This window comes from Conger conger, chromosome 3 (assembly GCF_963514075.1).
Source record: "Conger conger chromosome 3, fConCon1.1, whole genome shotgun sequence".
In the NCBI taxonomy this organism is placed as follows: Eukaryota; Metazoa; Chordata; class Actinopteri; order Anguilliformes; family Congridae; genus Conger; species Conger conger.
In genome coordinates this window covers 6,363,084-6,375,512 of record NC_083762.1, presented here as the reverse complement: position 1 = coordinate 6,375,512, position 12,429 = coordinate 6,363,084, and the positions used below count along the sequence as shown (strand labels likewise).

The 12,429-nt window shown below is 48.8% G+C and overlaps 15 non-coding genes across 15 annotated transcripts; 5 read left to right on the top strand and 10 right to left on the bottom strand.

The window, feature by feature from the left end:
* Nucleotides 1-308: 308 nt before the first annotated feature.
* Nucleotides 309-381, top strand: trnam-cau (transfer RNA methionine (anticodon CAU)). Its single transcript has one exon. It is a non-coding gene; the product is annotated as a tRNA-Met (tRNA).
* A 1,218-nt stretch (nt 382-1,599) lies between these two features.
* trnag-ucc (transfer RNA glycine (anticodon UCC)) lies at nt 1,600-1,671 on the bottom strand. Its single transcript has one exon. It is a non-coding gene; the product is annotated as a tRNA-Gly (tRNA).
* Nucleotides 1,672-1,897: 226 nt separating this feature from the next.
* Nucleotides 1,898-1,969, bottom strand: trnag-ucc (transfer RNA glycine (anticodon UCC)). Its single transcript has one exon. It is a non-coding gene; the product is annotated as a tRNA-Gly (tRNA).
* A 226-nt stretch (nt 1,970-2,195) lies between these two features.
* trnag-ucc (transfer RNA glycine (anticodon UCC)) lies at nt 2,196-2,267 on the bottom strand. Its single transcript has one exon. It is a non-coding gene; the product is annotated as a tRNA-Gly (tRNA).
* Nucleotides 2,268-2,790: 523 nt separating this feature from the next.
* trnag-ucc (transfer RNA glycine (anticodon UCC)) lies at nt 2,791-2,862 on the bottom strand. Its single transcript has one exon. It is a non-coding gene; the product is annotated as a tRNA-Gly (tRNA).
* Nucleotides 2,863-3,460: 598 nt separating this feature from the next.
* Nucleotides 3,461-3,533, top strand: trnam-cau (transfer RNA methionine (anticodon CAU)). The gene has a single exon. It is a non-coding gene; the product is annotated as a tRNA-Met (tRNA).
* Nucleotides 3,534-5,335: 1,802 nt separating this feature from the next.
* trnag-ucc (transfer RNA glycine (anticodon UCC)) lies at nt 5,336-5,407 on the bottom strand. Its single transcript has one exon. It is a non-coding gene; the product is annotated as a tRNA-Gly (tRNA).
* A 597-nt stretch (nt 5,408-6,004) lies between these two features.
* Nucleotides 6,005-6,077, top strand: trnam-cau (transfer RNA methionine (anticodon CAU)). The gene has a single exon. It is a non-coding gene; the product is annotated as a tRNA-Met (tRNA).
* A 1,220-nt stretch (nt 6,078-7,297) lies between these two features.
* Nucleotides 7,298-7,369, bottom strand: trnag-ucc (transfer RNA glycine (anticodon UCC)). The gene has a single exon. It is a non-coding gene; the product is annotated as a tRNA-Gly (tRNA).
* An 822-nt stretch (nt 7,370-8,191) lies between these two features.
* On the bottom strand, nt 8,192-8,263 carry trnag-ucc (transfer RNA glycine (anticodon UCC)). Its single transcript has one exon. It is a non-coding gene; the product is annotated as a tRNA-Gly (tRNA).
* A 597-nt stretch (nt 8,264-8,860) lies between these two features.
* Nucleotides 8,861-8,933, top strand: trnam-cau (transfer RNA methionine (anticodon CAU)). The gene has a single exon. It is a non-coding gene; the product is annotated as a tRNA-Met (tRNA).
* Nucleotides 8,934-10,153: 1,220 nt separating this feature from the next.
* trnag-ucc (transfer RNA glycine (anticodon UCC)) lies at nt 10,154-10,225 on the bottom strand. Its single transcript has one exon. It is a non-coding gene; the product is annotated as a tRNA-Gly (tRNA).
* An 822-nt stretch (nt 10,226-11,047) lies between these two features.
* trnag-ucc (transfer RNA glycine (anticodon UCC)) lies at nt 11,048-11,119 on the bottom strand. Its single transcript has one exon. It is a non-coding gene; the product is annotated as a tRNA-Gly (tRNA).
* A 226-nt stretch (nt 11,120-11,345) lies between these two features.
* trnag-ucc (transfer RNA glycine (anticodon UCC)) lies at nt 11,346-11,417 on the bottom strand. Its single transcript has one exon. It is a non-coding gene; the product is annotated as a tRNA-Gly (tRNA).
* A 598-nt stretch (nt 11,418-12,015) lies between these two features.
* Nucleotides 12,016-12,088, top strand: trnam-cau (transfer RNA methionine (anticodon CAU)). Its single transcript has one exon. It is a non-coding gene; the product is annotated as a tRNA-Met (tRNA).
* Nucleotides 12,089-12,429: the final 341 nt, after the last annotated feature.

Sequence of the window (12,429 nt, the reverse complement as noted above, 5' to 3'; positions counted from 1 at the left end):
ACCATCGCCCTGTTTTTCAGCGACACCAGCATGTATACTTCAAAACGGACCAGATGCAGTAACATTTCAAAACAGAAATGACCTGGGTAAGGATCAAACTCACGACCTTCAGACCATGAGACGGTTGCCTATTGCTGCAGCTTGCAGAGTAGGACAAAGATACAACAATATTAAATGAAATCAAATACAATAATAAAGCAAAATTTGTCTCCTTTGCTGGGTGAAACATGTGACACTGTTAGCTCCTGCTGCCAGTGGTTAAGTATGTAGGTGACGTTTGACGGGCACTGTGGTCTTCCCGGTTACTGGCCTCGTTAGCGCAGTAGGCAGCGCGTCAGTCTCATAATCTGAAGGTCGTGAGTTCGATCCTCACATGGGGCATTGGTTTTCATTTACCTGGTCTGGTGGACATGTACAGTACTCGGTTAATGCCTCGCACTGGGCATGGGCCCTGTTTCATACACGTCGCTAACTCGGTTAGCCCGATTCGATTGTTGACGTTTTGGGATAAAGACAGGATGTTCGGCTTCATGAAGGGATTCCACAATATAGACGGGCTACACGGTCTGCTGGTTTTCGTTGTTACTCTGCACATAATTAAAAAACATTTTCTTCTTGCTTGGAGAGGTTTTCGGACCCCTAGATATTTTAAGACCCTATGCTGTTGAAAACATTTTCATTCCCACTTGGAAATGATGTAGAATTGAGTTTCATGAGTCAAAACAACGAAAATGACTTACCGCAATGCACAGTAGTTCTGTCCATATCTCAGATTTTTTCACCAACTTTGTTTCGTACGTGTAGCACTTTATTTATGCCTAAATTATGATAATAAACAACATCCATTTGGTATTGTAAATGGTACTTTTTTCAAGTTTCTGTGAGGCTCAAGCCTGGAGTTGTAAAGCCTAGAACACTGCAAAAAGGGTGAGGGTTGCGCGAAGGGGTTAAAACACTGGGATTGCAAATGAGGTTGGAAGGAAAGCCAGCATACGCAGGGGGGCCCAGGACTGAGTTTGGGAACCACTGCTCTGACAGAAGGACACGGATAAAACATGGTTCAACAGGTTAAAACGTGTTTCTGCCCGGTTTCGAACCGAGGACCTTTCGCGTGTTAGGCGAACGTGATAACCACTACACTACAGAAACCTCGACACCCTTGCACATTCAGCCTGCCCAAATCGTTAGGGTCAGATGACTGGGTCAGAGCATATCTGATGCTGCCAGTGGTCAGGCATGTAGGGGACGTTTGCCCGACACTGTGAGCGCCTAGGTTACGGGCCTCGTCAGTGCAGTAGGCAGCGCGTCAATCTCATAATCTGAAGGTTGTGAGTTTGATCGTCACACAGGGCATTACGTTTTTGTTTACCATTACGTTACTGGCATTTGGCAGACGCTCTTACCCAGAGAGACGTACAGTTGATTAGACTAAGCAGGAGACAATCCTCCCCTGGAGAAATGCAGGGTTAAGGGCCTTGCTCAAGGGCCCAAGGGCTGCGTGGATCTTATCGTGGCTACACCAGAGATTCGAACAACCAATGTCCCTGTCATGTACCTTAACCACGAGAATACAGGCCACCCTTGCGAAAAGTACAAGAATGCGATGGCCGGGAATCGAACCCGGGTCAACTGCTTGGAAGGCAGCTATGCTCACCACTATACCACCATCGCCTCACACTGGCGTTTGGCAGACGCTCTTATCCTGAGAGACGTACAGTTGATTAGACTAAGCAGGAGACAATCCTCCCCTGGGGAAATGCAGGGTTAAGGGCCTTGCTCAAGGGCCCAACGGCTGCGTGGATCTTATCGTGGCTACACCAGAGATTCGAACAACCAATGTCCCTGTCAGGTACCTTAACCAGTAGAATAAAGGCCACCCTTGCGAAAAGTACAGGAATGCGATGGCCGGGAATCGAACCCGGGTCAACTGCTTGGAAGGCAGCTATGCTCACCACTATACCACCATCGCCCCACACTGGCATTTGGCAGACGCTCTTATCCAGTGAGACGTACAGTTGATTAGACTAAGCAGGAGACAATCCTCCCCTGGAGAAATGCAGGGTTAAGGGCCTTGCTCAAGGGCCCAAGGGCTGCGTGGATCTTATCGTGGCTACACCAGAGATTCGAACAACCAATGTCCCTGTCATGTACCTTAACCACGAGAATACAGGCCACCCTTGCGAAAATTACAGGAATGCGATGGCCGGGAATCGAACCCGGGTCAACTGCTTGGAAGGCAGCTATGCTCACCACTATACCACCATCGCCCCACACTGGCATTTAGCAGACGCTCTTATCCAGAGAGAAGTACAGTTGATTAGACTAAGCAAGAGACAATCCCCCCTGGAGAAATGCAGGGTTAAGGGCCTTGCACAAGGGCTCAACGGCTGCGTGGATCTTATCGTGGCTACACCAGAGATTCGAACAACCAATGTCCCTGTCATGTACCTTAACCACTAGAATACAGGCCACCCTTGCGAAAATAACTGGAATGCGATGGCCGGGAATCGAACCCGGGTCAACTGCTTGGAAGGACACTATGCTCACCACTATACCACCATCACCCCACACTGGCATTTAGCAGACGCTCTTATCCAGAGAGACGTACAGTTGATTAGACTAAGCAGGAGACAATCCTCCCCTGGAGAAATGCAGGGTTAAGGGCCTTGCTCAAGGGCCCAACGGCTGCGTGGATCTTATCGTGGCTACACCAGAGATTCGAACAACCAATGTCCCTGTCAGGTACCTTAACCAGTAGAATACAGGCCACCCTTGCGAAAAGTAGAGGAATGCGATGGCCGGGAATCGAACCCGGGTCAACTGCTTGGAAGGCAGCTATGCTCACCACTATACCACCATCGCCCCACACTGGCATTTAGCAGACGCTCTTATCCAGAGAGACGTACAGTTGATTAGACTAAGCAGGAGACAATCCTCCCCTGGAGAAATGCAGGGTTAAGGGCCTTGCTCAAGGGCCCAACGGCTGCGTGGATCTTATCGTGGCTACACCAGAGATTCGAACAACCAATGTCCCTGTCAGGTACCTTAACCAGTAGAATACAGGCCACCCTTGCGAAAAGTAGAGGAATGCGATGGCCGGGAATCGAACCCGGGTCAACTGCTTGGAAGGCAGCTATGCTCACCACTACAGCACCATCGCCTACTTTTGCGGCTACACTAGCCTGTATACTTCAAAACGGACCAAATGCAGTAACATTTCAAAACAGAAATGACCTGGGTAAGGATCAAACTCACGACCTTCAGACCATGAGACTGTTGCCTATTGCTGCAGCTTGCAGAGTAGGACAAAGATACAACAATATTAAATGAAATCAAATACAATAATAAAGCAAAATTTGTCTCCTTTGCTGGGTGAAACATGTGACACTGTTAGCTCCTGCTGCCAGTGGTTAAGTATGTAGGTGACGTTTGACGGGCACTGTGGTCCTCCTGGTTACTGGCCTCGTTAGCGCAGTAGGCAGCGCGTCAGTCTCATAATCTGAAGGTCGTGAGTTCGATCCTCACATGGGGCATTGGTTTTCATTTACCTGGTCTGGTGGACATGTACAGTACTCGGTTAATGCCTCGCACTGGGCATGGGCCCTGTTTCATACACGTCGCTAACTCGGTTAGCCCGATTCGATTGTTGACGTTTTGGGATAAAGACAGGATGTTGGGCTTCATGAAGGGATTCCACAATATAGACGGGCTACACGGTCTGCTGGTTTTCGTTGTTACTCTGCACATAATTAAAAAACATTTTCTTCTTGCTTGGAGAGGTTTTCGGACCCCTAGATATTTTAAGACCCTATGCTGTTGAAAACATTTTCATTCCCACTTGGAAATGACGTAGAATTGAGTTTCATGAGTCAAAACAAAGAAAATGACTTACCGCAATGCACAGTAGTTCTGTCCAAATCTCAGATTTTTTCACCTACTTTGTTTCGTATGTGTAGCACTTTATTTATGCCTAAATTATGATAATAAACAACATCCATTTGGTATTGTAAATGGTACTTTTTTCAAGTTTCTGTGAGGCTCATCCCTGGAGTTGTAAAGCCTAGAACACTGCAAAAAGGGTGAGGGTTGCGCGAAGGGGTTAAAACACTGGGATTGCAAATGAGGTTGGAAGGAAAGCCAGCATACGCAGGGGGGCCCAGGACTGAGTTTGGGAACCACTGCTCTGACAGATGGACACGGATAAAACATGGTTCAACAGGTTAAAACGTGTTTCTGCCCGGTTTCAGGCAGAGGACCTTTCGCGTGTTAGGCTAACGTGACAACCACTACACTACAGAAACCTTGACACACCCCTGCACATTCAGCCTGCCCAAATCGTTAGGGTCAGATGACTGGGTCAGAGCATATCTGATGCTGCCAGTGGTCAGGCATGTAGGGGACGTTTGCCCGACACTGTGAGCGCCTAGGTTACGGGCCTCGTCAGTGCAGTAGGCAGCGCGTCAATCTCATAATCTGAAGGTTGTGAGTTTGATCGTCACACAGGGCATTACGTTTTTGTTTACCATTACGTTACTGGCATTTGGCAGACGCTCTTACCCAGAGAGACGTACAGTTGATTAGACTAAGCAGGAGACAATCCTCCCCTGGGGAAATGCAGGGTTAAGGGCCTTGCTCAAGGGCCCAACGGCTGCGTGGATCTTATCGTGGCTACACCAGAGATTCGAACAACCAATGTCCCTGTCAGGTACCTTAACCAGTAGAATAAAGGCCACCCTTGCGAAAAGTACAGGAATGCGATGGCCGGGTCAACTGCTTGGAAGGCAGCTATGCTCACCACTATACCACCATCGCCCCACACTGCCAGTTGGCAGACGCTCTTATCCAGTGAGACGTACAGTTGATTAGACTAAGCAGGAGACAATCCTCCCCTGGAGAAATGCAGGGTTAAGGGCCTTGCTCAAGGGCCCAAGGGCTGCGTGGATCTTATCGTGGCTACACCAGGCATTTGAACAACCAATGTCCCGGTCATGTACCTTAACCACTAGAATACAGGCCACCCTTGCGAAAATTACTGGAATGCGATGGCCGGGAATCGAACCCAGGTCAACTGCTTGGAAGGCAGCTATGCTCACCACTATACCACCATCGCCCCACACTGGCATTTAGCAGACGCTCTAATCCAGAGAGAAGTACAGTTGATTAGACTAAGCAGGAGACAATCCCCCCTGGAGAAATGCAGGGTTAAGGGCCTTGCTCAAGGGCCCAACGGCTGCGTGGATCTTATCGTGGCTACACCAGAGATTCGAACAACCAATGTCCCTGTCCTGTACCTTAACCACTAGAATACAGGCCACCCTTGCGAAAATAACTGGAATGCGATGGCCGGGAATCGAACCCGGGTCAACTGCTTGGAAGGCAGCTATGCTCACCACTATACCACCATCGCCCCACACTGGCATTTAGCAGACGCTCTTATCCAGAGAGAAGTACAGTTGATTAGACTAAGCAGGAGACAATCCCCCCTGGAGAAATGCAGGGTTAAGGGCCTTGCTCAAGGGCCCAACGGCTGCGTGGATCTTATCGTGGCTACACCAGAGATTCGAACAACCAATGTCCCTGTCATGTACCTTAACCACTAGAATACAGGCCACCCTTGCGAAAATTACTGGAATGCGATGGCCGGGATACAAACCCGGGTCAACTGCTTGGAAGGCAGCTATGCTCACCACTACAGCACCATCGCCTAGTTTTGCGGCTACACTAGCCTGTATACTTCAAAACGGACCAAATGCAGTAACATTTCAAAACAGAAATGACCTGGGTAAGGATCAAACTCACGACCTTCAGACCATGAGACTGTTGCCTATTGCTGCAGCTTGCAGAGTAGGACAAAGATACAACAATATTAAATGAAATCAAATACAATAATAAAGCAAAATTTGTCTCCTTTGCTGGGTGAAACATGTGACACTGTTAGCTCCTGCTGCCAGTGGTTAAGTATGTAGGTGACGTTTGACGGGCACTGTGGTCCTCCTGGTTACTGGCCTCGTTAGCGCAGTAGGCAGCGCGTCAGTCTCATAATCTGAAGGTTGTGAGTTCGATCCTCACTTGGGGCATTGGTTTTCATTTACCTGGTCTGGTGGACATGTACAGTACTCGGTTAATGCCTCGCACTGGGCATGGGCCCTGTTTCATACACGTCGCTAACTCGGTTAGCCCGATTGGATTGTTGACGTTTTGGGATAAAGACAGGATGTTGGGCTTCATGAAGGGATTCCACAATATAGACGGGCTACACAGTCTGTTGGTTTTCGTTGTTACTCTGCACATAATTAAAAAACATTTTCTTCTTGCTTGGAGAGGTTTTCGGACCCCTAGATATTTTAAGACCCTATGCTGTTGAAAACATTTTCATTCCCACTTGGAAATGACGTAGAATTGAGTTTCATGAGTCAAAACAAAGAAAATGACTTACCGCAATGCACAGTAGTTCTGTCCATATCTCAGATTTTTTCACCTACTTTGTTTCGTATGTGTAGCACTTTATTTATGCCTAAATTATGATAATAAACAACATCCATTTGGTATTGTAAATGGTACTTTTTTCAAGTTTCTGTGAGGCTCATCCCTGGAGTTGTAAAGACTAGAACACTGCAAAAAGGGTGAGGGTTGCGCGAAGGGGTTAAAACACTGGCATTGCAAATGAGGTTGGAAGGAAAGCCAGCATACGCAGGGGGGCCCAGGACTGAGTTTGGGAACCACTGCTCTGACAGATGGACACGGATAAAACATGGTTCAACAGGTTAAAACGTGTTTCTGCCCGGTTTCAGGCAGAGGACCTTTCGCGTGTTAGGCTAACGTGACAACCACTACACTACAGAAACCTTGACACACCCCTGCACATTCAGCCTGCCCAAATCGTTACGGTCAGATGACTGGGTCAGAGCATATCTGATGCTGCCAGTGGTCAGGCATGTAGGGGACGTTTGCCCAACACTGTGAGCGCCTAGGTTACGGGCCTCGTCAGTGCAGTAGGCAGCGCGTCAGTCTCATAATCTGAAGGTTGTGAGTTTGATCGTCACACAGGGCATTACGTTTTTGTTTACCATTACGTTACTGGCATTTGGCAGACGCTCTTACCCAGAGAGACGTACAGTTGATTAGACTAAGCAGGAGACAATCCTCCCCTGGGGAAATGCAGGGTTAAGGGCCTTGCTCAAGGGCCCAACGGCTGCGTGGATCTTATCGTGGCTACACCAGAGATTCGAACAACCAATGTCCCTGTCAGGTACCTTAACCAGTAGAATAAAGGCCACCCTTGCGAAAAGTACAGGAATGCGATGGCCGGGAATCGAACCCGGGTCAACTGCTTGGAAGGCAGCTATGCTCACCACTATACCACCATCGCCCCACACAGCCATTTGGCAGACGCTCTTATCCAGTGAGACGTACAGTTGATTAGACTAAGCAGGAGACAATCCTCCCCTGGAGAAATGCAGGGTTAAGGGCCTTGCTCAAGGGCCCAAGGGCTGCGTGGATCTTATCGTGGCTACACCAGAGATTCGAACAACCAATGTCCCTGTCATGTACCTTAACCACGAGAATACAGGCCACCCTTGCGAAAATTACAGGAATGCGATGGCCGGGAATCGAACCCGGGTCAACTGCTTGGAAGGCAGCTATGGTCACCACTATACCACCATCGCCCCGCACTGGCATTTGGCAGACGCTCTTATCCAGTGAGACGTACAGTTGATTAGACTAAGCAGGAGACAATCCTCCCCTGGAGAAATGCAGGGTTAAGGGCCTTGCTCAAGGGCCCAACGGCTGCGTGGATCTTATCGTGGCTACACCAGAGATTCGAACAACCAATGTCCCTGTCATGTACCTTAACCACGAGAATACAGGCCACCCTTGCGAAAATAACTGGAATGCGATGGCCGGGAATCGAACCCGGGTCAACTGCTTGGAAGGCAGCTATGCTCACCACTATACCACCATCACCTCGCACTGGCGTTTGGCCGACGCTCTTATCCAGAGAGACGTACAGTTGATTAGACTAAGCAGGAGACAATCCTCCCCTGGAGAAATGCAGGGTTCAGGGCCTTGCTCAAGGGCCCAACGGCTGCGTGGATCTTTTCGTGGCAACACCAGAGATTCGAACAACCAATGTCCCTGTCCTGTACCTTAACCACTAGAATACAGGCCACCCTTGCGAAAATAACTGGAATGCGATGGCCGGGAATCGAACCCGGGTCAACTGCTTGGAAGGCAGCTATGCTCACCACTATACCACCATCGCCCCACACTGGCATTTAGCAGACGCTCTTATCCAGAGAGAAGTACAGTTGATTAGACTAAGCAGGAGACAATCCCCCCTGGAGAAATGCAGGGTTAAGGGCCTTGCTCAAGGGCCCAACGGCTGCGTGGATCTTATCGTGGCTACACCAGAGATTCGAACAACCAATGTCCCTGTCATGTACCTTAACCACTAGAATACAGGCCACCCTTGCGAAAATTACTGGAATGCGATGGCCGGGATACAAACCCGGGTCAACTGCTTGGAAGGCAGCTATGCTCACCACTACAGCACCATCGCCTAGTTTTGCGGCTACACTAGCCTGTATACTTCAAAACGGACCAAATGCAGTAACATTTCAAAACAGAAATGACCTGGGTAAGGATCAAACTCACGACCTTCAGACCATGAGACTGTTGCCTATTGCTGCAGCTTGCAGAGTAGGACAAAGATACAACAATATTAAATGAAATCAAATACAATAATAAAGCAAAATTTGTCTCCTTTGCTGGGTGAAACATGTGACACTGTTAGCTCCTGCTGCCAGTGGTTAAGTATGTAGGTGACGTTTGACGGGCACTGTGGTCCTCCTGGTTACTGGCCTCGTTAGCGCAGTAGGCAGCGCGTCAGTCTCATAATCTGAAGGTTGTGAGTTCGATCCTCACTTGGGGCATTGGTTTTCATTTACCTGGTCTGGTGGACATGTACAGTACTCGGTTAATGCCTCGCACTGGGCATGGGCCCTGTTTCATACACGTCGCTAACTCGGTTAGCCCGATTGGATTGTTGACGTTTTGGGATAAAGACAGGATGTTGGGCTTCATGAAGGGATTCCACAATATAGACGGGCTACACAGTCTGTTGGTTTTCGTTGTTACTCTGCACATAATTAAAAAACATTTTCTTCTTGCTTGGAGAGGTTTTCGGACCCCTAGATATTTTAAGACCCTATGCTGTTGAAAACATTTTCATTCCCACTTGGAAATGACGTAGAATTGAGTTTCATGAGTCAAAACAAAGAAAATGACTTACCGCAATGCACAGTAGTTCTGTCCATATCTCAGATTTTTTCACCTACTTTGTTTCGTATGTGTAGCACTTTATTTATGCCTAAATTATGATAATAAACAACATCCATTTGGTATTGTAAATGGTACTTTTTTCAAGTTTCTGTGAGGCTCATCCCTGGAGTTGTAAAGACTAGAACACTGCAAAAAGGGTGAGGGTTGCGCGAAGGGGTTAAAACACTGGCATTGCAAATGAGGTTGGAAGGAAAGCCAGCATACGCAGGGGGGCCCAGGACTGAGTTTGGGAACCACTGCTCTGACAGATGGACACGGATAAAACATGGTTCAACAGGTTAAAACGTGTTTCCGCCCGGTTTCAGGCAGAGGACCTTTCGCGTGTTAGGCTAACGTGACAACCACTACACTACAGAAACCTTGACACACCCCTGCACATTCAGCCTGCCCAAATCGTTACGGTCAGATGACTGGGTCAGAGCATATCTGATGCTGCCAGTGGTCAGGCATGTAGGGGACGTTTGCCCAACACTGTGAGCGCCTAGGTTACGGGCCTCGTCAGTGCAGTAGGCAGCGCGTCAGTCTCATAATCTGAAGGTTGTGAGTTTGATCGTCACACAGGGCATTACGTTTTTGTTTACCATTACGTTACTGGCATTTGGCAGACGCTCTTACCCAGAGAGACGTACAGTTGATTAGACTAAGCAGGAGACAATCCTCCCCTGGGGAAATGCAGGGTAAAGGGCCTTGCTCAAGGGCCCAACGGCTGCGTGGATCTTATCGTGGCTACACCAGAGATTCGAACAACCAATGTCCCTGTCAGGTACCTTAACCAGTAGAATAAAGGCCACCCTTGCGAAAAGTACAGGAATGCGATGGCCGGGAATCGAACCCGGGTCAACTGCTTGGAAGGCAGCTATGCTCACCACTATACCACCATCGCCCCACACAGCCATTTGGCAGACGCTCTTATCCAGTGAGACGTACAGTTGATTAGACTAAGCAGGAGACAATCCTCCCCTGGAGAAATGCAGGGTTAAGGGCCTTGCTCAAGGGCCCAAGGGCTGCGTGGATCTTATCGTGGCTACACCAGAGATTCGAACAACCAATGTCCCTGTCATGTACCTTAACCACGAGAATACAGGCCACCCTTGCGAAAATTACAGGAATGCGATGGCCGGGAATCGAACCCGGGTCAACTGCTTGGAAGGCAGCTATGGTCACCACTATACCACCATCGCCCCACACTGGCATTTGGCAGACGCTCTTATCCAGTGAGACGTACAGTTGATTAGACTAAGCAGGAGACAATCCTCCCCTGGAGAAATGCAGGGTTAAGGGCCTTGCTCAAGGGCCCAACGGCTGCGTGGATCTTATCGTGGCTACACCAGAGATTCGAAAAACCAATGTCCCTGTCATGTACCTTAACCACGAGAATACAGGCCACCCTTGCGAAAATAACTGGAATGCGATGGCCGGGAATCGAACCCGGGTCAACTGCTTGGAAGGCAGCTATGCTCACCACTATACCACCATCACCTCGCACTGGCGTTTGGCCGACGCTCTTATCCAGAGAGACGTACAGTTGATTAGACTAAGCAGGAGACAATCCTCCCCTGGAGAAATGCAGGGTTCAGGGCCTTGCTCAAGGGCCCAACGGCTGCGTGGATCTTTTCGTGGCAACACCAGAGATTAGAACAACCAATGTCCCTGTCATGTACCTTAACCACTAGAATACAGGCCACCCTCGCGAAAATTACTGGAATGCGATGGCCGGGAATCGAACCCGGGTCAACTGCTTGGAAGGCAGCTATGCTCACCACTATACCACCATCGCCCCACACTGGCATTTAGCAGACGCTCTTATCCAGAGAGACGTACAGTTGATTAGACTAAGCAGGAGACAATCCTCCCCTGGAGAAATGCAGGGTTAAGGGCCTTGCTCAAGGGCCCAACGGCTGCGTGGATCTTATCGTGGCTACACCAGAGATTCAAACAACCAATGTCCCTGTCAGGTACCTTAACCAGTAGAATACAGGCCACCCTTGCGAAAAGTACAGGAATGCGATGGCCGGGAATCGAACCCGGGTCAACTGCTTGGAAGGCAGCTATGCTCACCACTATACCACCATCGCCCCACACTGGCATTTAGCAGACGCTCTTATCCAGTGAGACGTACAGTTGATTAGACAAAGCAGGAGACAATCCTCCCCTGGAGAAATGCAGGGTTAAGGGCCTTGCTCAAGGGCCCAACGGCTGCGTGGATCTTATTGTGGCTACACCAGAGATTCGAACAACCAATGTCCCTGTCAGGTATCTTAACCAGTAGAATACAGGCCACCCTTGCGAAATGTACAGGAATGCAATGGCCGGGAATCGAACCCAGGTCAACTGCTTGGAAGGCAGCTATGCTCACCACTATACGACCATCGCCTACTTTTTTGGCTACACTAGCATGTATACTTCAAAACGGACCAGATGCAGTAACATTTCAAAACAGAAATGACCTGCGTGAGGATCAAACTCACGACCTTCAGACCATGAGACTGTTGCCTATTGCTGCAGCTTGCAGAGTAGGACAAAGATACAACAATATTAAATGAAATCAAATACAATAATAAAGCAAAATTTGTCTCCTTTGCTGGGTGAAACATGTGACACTGTTAGCTCCTGCTGCCAGTGGTTAAGTATGTAGGTGACGTTTGACGGGCACTGTGGTCTTCCTGGTTACTGGCCTCGTTAGTGCAGTAGGCAGCGCGTCAGTCTCATAATCTGAAGGTCGTGAGTTCGATCCTCACATGGGGCATTGGTTTTCATTCACCTGGTCTGGTGGACATGTACAGTACTCGGTTAATGCCTCGCACTGGGCATGGGCCCTGTTTCATACACGTCGCTAACTCGGTTAGCCCGATTCGATTGTTGACGTTTTGGGATAAAGACAGGATGTTGGGCTTCATGAAGGGATTCCACAATATAGAGGGGCTACACGGTCTGCTGGTTTTCGTTGTTACTCTGCACATAATTAAAAAACATTTTCTTCTTGCTTGGAGAGGTTTTCGGACCCCTAGATATTTTAAGACCCTATGCTGTTGAAAACATTTTCATTCCCACTTGGAAATGATGTAGAATTGAGTTTCATGAGTCAAA